Here is an 8,655-nt window from a genome sequence, read left to right on the forward strand (position 1 = left end):
CTCCGAATTCAGACGAGAGTGCTCTGAAAAACGGATGAATTTCCGTACAACACCCGCTGAATATGACCGGTGTCAGTAAACGTAGCCAGAACAGCCTAACAAGCTCAGCAAGTAAAATGGTCAGAGTGAGGTGTTCTCTCATTTATGTCTGGAAGTAGCTAGCTAACAAGCTAGCCAACTTTAGCCAGTTAGCTTGGGTGCTTGGTTTTGGACAAGCATGCATTTACAGGCAAGCTGCAGAATGACGAGTAGGCTACAATTTCCCATTGTTTATCAGTGCAATTTTGACAGCCAACTAGCTCAAAAAGTTGAGGGGTTATCTAATGTTCCTTCGTTAGATTTTAGCTGATCTTGATGGGGCTAGCATTAGTTGTTGACCTTGTTGTTGATGTGCATAACTGAGGGGGAGAGAACCTACCTTTTCATGTTTGTTTGATGAATGACTGTAAAGTTCCCAAATGTAAGAGGACTTCCGCGGTGTTGACATATTTGTAGAAATCCATTCAAATGAGTTCCAATGATCTGAAGTCCTGCTGTTGCAACTTCCTGTAAACACAGTCCAGTTCAACGTGAATGATGGCAGGACCATCTGCCTGTAAACACACAGTCCAGTTCAACGTGAATGATGGCAGGACCATCGGCCTGTAAATACACAGTCCAGTTCAACGTTAATGATTGCAGGACCATCTGCCTGTAAACACACAGTCCAGTTCAACGTGAATGATGGCAGGAACATCTGCCTGTAAACACAGTCCAGTTCAACGTGAATGATGGCAGGACCATCTGCCTGTAAACACACAGTCCAGTTCAACGTGAATGATGGCAGGCCCGTCTGCCTGTAAACACACAGTCCAGTTCAACGTGAATGATGGCAGGCCCGTCTGCCTGTAAACACACAGTCCAGTTCAACGTGAATGATGGCAGGCCCGTGTGGCAAATGGCTTGTTTTTATGAAGGCATACTTTATCTCTGATTGGCTATAGCGCACCGGTCTTGGACGAGATGGATGTTTTTATTAGGTTTTATTTGCTGCAGTGTCCATTAGTTGTCCAAACGCACAGCAGCTTTCCCACTATATTGCTATAGAATTTTCACAAATGCCTTAGTATACGTAATTCCTAAACCTTCTAAGAATTTATGAAAATGTGAACATTTTTACATTTGATATTCTTCCTGGGGCTGTATATGAACAGATTTTAGTCAGATTTGAGTAAGTAAGGGGTTGAATTGTGCTGTGTTTAAGAAGTCAAAGCCCTTTGGATGAGTTATCTGTATCTTGATTTTAATGTTTTTTTCTTCTCTCTGTTCTTAGCCCTTCTGCTCCTCCCCCTTCTTCTCAGAGCAGAGCAAGCAGGCCCATTGCCCTAGCGATTCCACACAGACACAGTGTGTACACATGCTGCTCCAGAGCCAGTACTGTTCTTCCTACGACAAGTACGCCTCTCAACTTTGTTCATTTACACAATGTCCTTTGTTCACATTTGCTTATAAATGTTCTAAACTCACCCAAAAATTATATTTGGTAGCTCATACCTATACATGTATAACTTTGAGTTGGATTGCCTTTGCGCTCGTTAAACATATTTAGCTAGCAGCCTCAATGGAAATTCGCTATTATTTGTGCTAATTTTGTTAGCATTCTGGTAATAGACACCGACTGGGCTTTCTTTTGCGTTTTTTGGCCGGTAATACCATAAAACCTGGAATGAGAGGACGGTATGACAATATGAGAAAATCTGGTTACTGCCCAACCATAGTGGAAACCCTCGATGGCACTGCCCTTGCTAAAATGCTTTTGGCCACTAGAGGCCTCTATCATTCTCTGCTTGCAGATCACACATTGCATCGGAAATACCATAGAATTACTGCCTTATATATTATCCAGAATGACTATAGGCCTGATTCCACATTGAACACTGCTTCTCTTCCCTTGATGACTCACTCTTGCAGGTCTTAAAAGACTGCAGAGGTGTTGGCATGGTGATAGTTCCAGCTATTCAAATAGGGTGAAGTTGAGAGTTTCTGTGTTAGTGTGCTTTTAATAACAGTAAATATGTGTCATTTGTTTGATCTAACAATTGTTTTATATTGGTGCAAATGTTCAATGTATTTTGAATATGATGAATAAAGGCTATTCTTCACCACAACCTTCTCTGTTTTGTAATTAATCATGTGTGTCATTTATTTCAATGAGAGTAAAACACTAATGGGTTTACTATCATCCTCGAGAGTAAAACACTCATGGGTTTACTATCATCCTCGAGAGTAAAACACTCATGGGTTTACTATCATCCTCGAGAGTAAAACACTCATGGGTTTACTATCATCCTCGAGAGTAAAACACTCATGGGTTTACTATCATCCTCGAGAGTAAAACACTCATGGGTTTACTATCATCCTCGAGAGTAAAACACTCATGGGTTTACTATCATCCTCGAGAGTAAAACACTCATGGGTTTACTAGCATCCTCGAGTAAAACACTCATGGGTTTACTAGCATCCTCGAGACTAAACCATGGGTTTACCATCATCCTCAACTGCGGTGCTGTTGGTCTCACTTGGACTGTTTCAATGAGAATAAAATACTCATGGGTTTACTATCATCCTCGAGAGTAAAACACTCATGGGTTTACTATCATCCTCGAGAGTAAAACACTCATGAGTTTACTATCATCCTCGAGAGTAAAACACTCATGGGTTTACTATCATCCTCGAGAGTAAAACACCCATGGGTTTACTAGCATCCTCGAGAGTAAACCATGGGTTTACTAGCATCCTCGAGACTAAACCCTGGGTTTACCATCATCCTCAACTGCGGTGCTGTTGGTCTCACTTGGACTGTTTTTCAATGAGAGTAAAATACTCATGGGTTTACTATCATCCCCGAGAGTAAAACACTCATGGGTTTACTATCATCCTCGAGATTAAAACACTCATGGGTTTACTATCATCCTCGAGAGTAAAATACTCATGGGTTTACAATCATCCTCGAGAGTAAAACACTCATGGGTTTACAATCATCCTCGAGAGTAAAACACTCATGGGTTTACTATCATCCTCGAGAGTAAAACACCCATGGGTTTACTAGCATCCTCGAGAGTAAACCATGGGTTTACTATCATCCTCGAGACTAAACCATGGGTTTACTAGCATCCTCGAGACTAAACCCTGGGTTTACCATCATCCTCAACTGCGGTGCTGTTGGTCTCACTTGGACTGTTTAGGGGATTCACATGCTTTCTATCTCTATTCCAATATTTATATCACTGCTTGTCTTTCTGCCATGAGGAACTGAAACCTGGGTCACATAGAGCTGACCTGGGGATTTCTGCGGTGAATGGAACAGCTGGCTGAGCCACCGCTCTCTCACACACACACACACAATGCTGTTATACACTATGACATTAACACATTTGCACACAAATAGACATGGAATAACATGTACTTTGTACAGCTGGAGAGGCAGGATTATGTGAGTATTGTGATAGTGTTGGATCACAGTAACAGTCTGACCAAGAAAGGTCAAAGGTTAATCAAGCACATTGTGTGTGTGATTCCATCTCATGTAACCTTCTGTGTACCCCCTTAACCACATATCATTGAATCATTCATTCATGGTCAACTCCTTGGTCAAATAAGTTGGTCAAATGTTGGTCAAATAAGCATACTCCAATATTGTCTTTGTCCTTATGGGTGTCGGCTTCTCTAATTTTCACTTCTCTTTCTGTGCCTTAGAAAGCAGAAGATCTCTGAGTAACAACTAGTTTCGACCTCAGACTGAAACACCCCGAAATGTAAGTCCAGTTTCGTCTGAGAAACCTAGGAAGCCATTTTGAAATATAGAGTGGTTATAGTCTCTCATAACAGACAGTGAAATTTGGTTTTGAGTGCCAAGATTAAAGGTCGTCCAATCCAACCATCTTACTGTTGCATTTTATATTTTGCAATGTTCGTCTGAAGGGCACGATTTAATATTTAATCCATTTTATACAGTAGTGGTTTGTTGATGTATGTCCAAGACAAATTCTCCATTTGAAACAAAGTTTCTTATGAATCTTTTCCTCTTTATTTGCCATATGTTACCTTCCAGTTCACATGTCTATTATACAGTATACGAGTTCTGAATGTCACTCTGATTTATTACATGGAACTGTAGATGAGAAAGCACAAACGCTAAAACTGATTAGATGCGTCATCTTACAAATAGCTAATATAATACATACAATGTGTTAGAGGTTGAACTTTTGATTGGCCCACATAACAAAATATTTCTCGCCAAAAATGTGTGGATGTTAGGTGAGGATGATGATGACACCAACTCTGGGGGACAAATCCCTGGAGCCCACTGGTGGTACAGACAGAAAGAAGCTCACTTCTTATCAGGTGCAGACACAACACCTGCACGAGTTTCCAGTCCAAACTTCAGAGGAAACTGAAACAACAAGAGGAGTAACACACCGTGAAGCCATCTGTTACAGATCGCTAAGACATAAGCTCTATTCTGGAAGGAGAGTGAATGTCAGTCTCACACATGGGCAGACAGGGGTGCACACATACAGATCTGTGACATTATTGTAACACATAAAGCACACACACATGCTGTGATACTGGTACAGATGTGTGGTTTTAGGATTAGTGGTTTGTAGTGTGTGTGTGTTACAAGATGAAGAGACAATATTTTGGCCTATTTGGTCCTTCTCTGTAAGACAATGCCGCCAATTGAAATAGGCTCTCTCCTTTACACATACCCACACACAGGGTGAGTCACTCGCTCTGCTCCAGTACCCATTCTAGGAGGCAGCCGCCTCATTCTGTCCGTATGAATCAGTGCTGTGGGCACACTGCACTTAACTCACAGTAACAACCACTCCCCAACACAGAATACTCCATACTCCTACCCAACACACCACAACATCCATCCCCCCAACATAGCTCAACATTAGTACCCCAACACAGCTCACCATAGAATACCCCAACACAGCTCACCACAGAATGCCCCAACACAGCTCACCCCAGAATACCCCAATACAGCTCACCACAGAATGCCCAAACACAGCTCACCACAGAACACCTCAACACAGCTCACCACAGAATACCCCAACACAGCTCACCACTACCTCTAATTATATACCACACATTTCACCAGGGAAACTTCTACACAAATGAAACTAGGCACAGAATGCCTCTACTTCCACTCCCAACACATCTCAACACATGACACCGAACCCACCGTACCCACCGTACCCACACACTCAAATCAAATACATTTTCATTTGTCTCATGCGCCGAATACAACAGGTACAACAGGTAGACCTTACCATGAATTGCTTACTTACAAGCCCTTAACTAACAATGCAGTTCAAGAAATAGAGTTAAGAAAACATTTACTAAATAAACTAAAGTAAAAAATAAAATATGAAGTAACACAATAAAATAACAATAACAAGGCTATCTATACAGGGTCAATGTGTGGGGGTACAGGATAGTCGAGGAATTTGTACATCGGGGTACTGTGACTATGCATAGATAATAAACAGCGAGTAGCAGCAGTGTAAAAACAAAGGGGGGGGGGGGGAGTAGTGTCATTGCAAATAGTCCGGGTGGCCATTTGATTAATTGTTCAGCAGTCTGACGACCCCAATCCAAAACGACCCCAATCCAAAACAAAGTGTGACACAACAGTCCCCATCTACCACTCTGTACTCAACACACAACATTATTAACATAAACCAACATCTAGTAAGACAGCAAGGCTTTACCTTACACAATAAGCCCTAATTAAATACATGCATTCTCTTAGAAGGCATGATTAGCTGCTGTTGACATGACACGTGTGTGTGTGTGTGTGTGTGTGTGTGTGTGTGTGTGTGTGTGTGTGTGTGTGTGTGTGTGTGTGTGTGTGTGTGTGTGTGTACCAAACCAGTGTGTGTTATTTTAGTGTTTAAGATTCCAAATGTCTGCTGTTAACTGAAATTGCCATAACTCTGGAGATCCATGGCTCTCTTCAGACTCATCGGTGTGCTACAGGCTATATACTCACCTTTTGTGGTAAACTGGCATTGGGCAGTAAGGGTTATAGTAGGTCTGGCTCATAGAAGGGCTAGAACATACATATTCTATCCATCTAATGGTGAATTTCGAGAGCTTGGGACTAGAAGGTTCTACCTGAGTTATTGACATAGCCTTGTTCTGTTTAATGTTCTCTAGCTACACTGAGTGTACAAAACATGAAGAACACCTTTGTTAATATTGAGTTGTACCCCTGCCCCCTTTAGAACAGCCACAATTCACCAGTGTTCAGGACTCTACAAGGTGTTGAAAGCGTTCCACAGGGATGCTGTCCCATGTTGACGCCAAGGATTCCCACAGTTGTGTCAAGTTGGATGTATGTCCTTTGGGTGTGGGACCATTCTTGATATGTGCGGGAAACTGTTGAGCGTGAAAAACCCAGCAGCATTGCAGTTCTTGACACAAACCTGTGGGCCTGGCACCTACTAACATACCCTGTTCAAAAGCCCTTAAAACCTGTGTATTGCCCATTCACCCTCTGAATTGCACACATACACAATCCATGTCTCAATTGTCTCAAGGCTTAAAAATCAATCTTTAACCTGTCTCCTCCCCTTCATCTACACTGATTGAAGTGGATTTAACAAGTGACATCAATAAGGGAGCATAGATTTCAGCAGGATTCACCTGGTCAGTCAATGTCATGGAAAAAGCAGGTGTTCTTAATGTTTTGTACACTCAGTGTATATAGTACTCTAAATACCCCAATTCATGTCAAGTTCAAATGAATAAAGATGGAAATTGCTGACACCATTCAAACAAATGAGGGTTCAGAACTTTTTGCAGATATAACCTTGGTTGTTCTTGGTACATGCCTAACAATGAGAAATGGATCTGGTTGGGTTTTTCTATAGTGACGAGCCACTCCCATATACTCTCTCTCTATCTCTCACATAAAGTACACATGTGCTTTTGCTGTTGATTTGCCATAATTTATTACAGCAGCCATAAAATGATGCTTCACAAACTGTCTTATACAAATCATAAGAATTGATACAATTTACAAAACACACTTCTGAAGGGAACCTTTACACATCCAGAGACCAATCAGTCACAAGGAAGACAACAGAGAGAGAGAGCGAGAGAGATGCATCTATACCTGACGCATCTATACGCATCGACAAGACGTGCTTCCAAGCATTCCATAGACTGGATGTACAGTTAGTCCCCTTCCCCCAGTTGTCTCCTCTTCCTCATCCTCCCATCCTCTCCCAAGCCTATCTATACCCAGATGCCGATAGGGACAGTTAAACAACGTGAGGGTCTTTAGAGAAACAGAGAGAGGGAGGAGATCCTTCTTTATCATAAGCCTCGGAGAGAAGGGGGAACGTGAGGGAGTAAATTAGTCATTTTAACTGGTCTTCATTGGCACATTTTAACATGGCAATGCCAACCAATAATGTATGGCTAGGGAGACAGAGAGAGAGAATAAGAAAGAGAGAGTTGGATTCAAGCCATCCACTCAGCCTCCTTTTTGAGAGGCTATACTACAAATGTGTATGTCTATATACATACACTCAACAGTTCTGCATTTTTTCTCCCCAATAAAAAAACATCATCCTCATTAGGATTCTTATGAATTATTCCCCAATAGAATGGTTCAGGATTCAGGACCCAAGTGCCAGGTATTGTTGTGGATCATGTGTATGCTAGATGACTCAGATTTAAATGTACTGTAAAATGTGTACCCTACAGAAACGTGCTATCCCAAGCTGCCGTCCAGTTATTTGCCTGTTATAATCATACTGGTACATTGAAACGTTCGGTTTGAAACGTTCAGTTTCTGTTCTTATGGAAGCAAATTGTGCCTTTTACTCTAAAACCCATCAGCTAACCAAATTCATATATGAAAATATTTAACTGAAACATTGATCAGTACACACCTACATCCCTAACTGAACACAATTAACCAATAAAAGATGAATAGAAAAGAGGCACTTCAGATAGTAGTAGTACACACACTGCTTATCACAAACACACTAGTCTCAACACACACATACCATCTAGCAGCTACAGTATTAACACTTGAGCCCATGTTTTCAATCGCATTACAGTATACCTGAAAATCTCATATGAGCCTGTGCGTCTGACTAGCTTGGCTGCTCTGAAAGCTACAGAAGGCTTTGTGTAGGAAGATGGGATCCAACAGCCAATGATTCACCCTCATTGCCAGGATCAGCAGCCATTAGGAAGATCAGCTCAAGAAGTAACCAGGAAGTAACAGAGATATCTCATATAGGAAGACACAGATTGTCAAAGGTGCAAGATTCCACACAGCAGCCGCCTTGTCAAGCAGTTGTTTATATCCTATCAGATTGTTTGTTTCATACTTCCAACCAATCGGGCTGTTTGTTGTATGCTAACTCCTAAATGTGATCTGCTTGGCTAGAACGGTCTGTACAATTATGAGTGGATTGCCAAGTGCAGTCAATCAATACAAAAGGACAAAATGCATTGTGATAAAGAGAAAACATTGCAAGAGTAGTTTAACGTTAAGGATTGTGCTGCGTACTAAACTTAGCTACTACAACTTAGCTACGACTTTTAAGTCCATAAAAACATTGCATGGGCCAGTATTTCTACAAT

General features: G+C 41.5%; 1 protein-coding gene across 1 annotated transcript in view; it reads right to left on the reverse strand.

Moving 5' to 3' along the window:
* Window positions 1-6,987: 6,987 nt before the first annotated feature.
* LOC135511012 (opioid growth factor receptor-like protein 1) overlaps window positions 6,988-8,655 on the reverse strand; it is a 6,642-nt gene continuing 4,974 nt past the window's right edge. Inside the window, exon 7 of the mRNA XM_064932454.1 lies at window positions 6,988-8,655. This exon is cut by the window's right edge and continues 508 nt beyond it. The gene's annotated coding sequence lies outside the window, so the exon portion shown is untranslated.

This window comes from Oncorhynchus masou, chromosome 23 (genome assembly GCF_036934945.1).
Source record: "Oncorhynchus masou masou isolate Uvic2021 chromosome 23, UVic_Omas_1.1, whole genome shotgun sequence".
Taxonomy (NCBI): domain Eukaryota; kingdom Metazoa; phylum Chordata; class Actinopteri; order Salmoniformes; family Salmonidae; genus Oncorhynchus; species Oncorhynchus masou.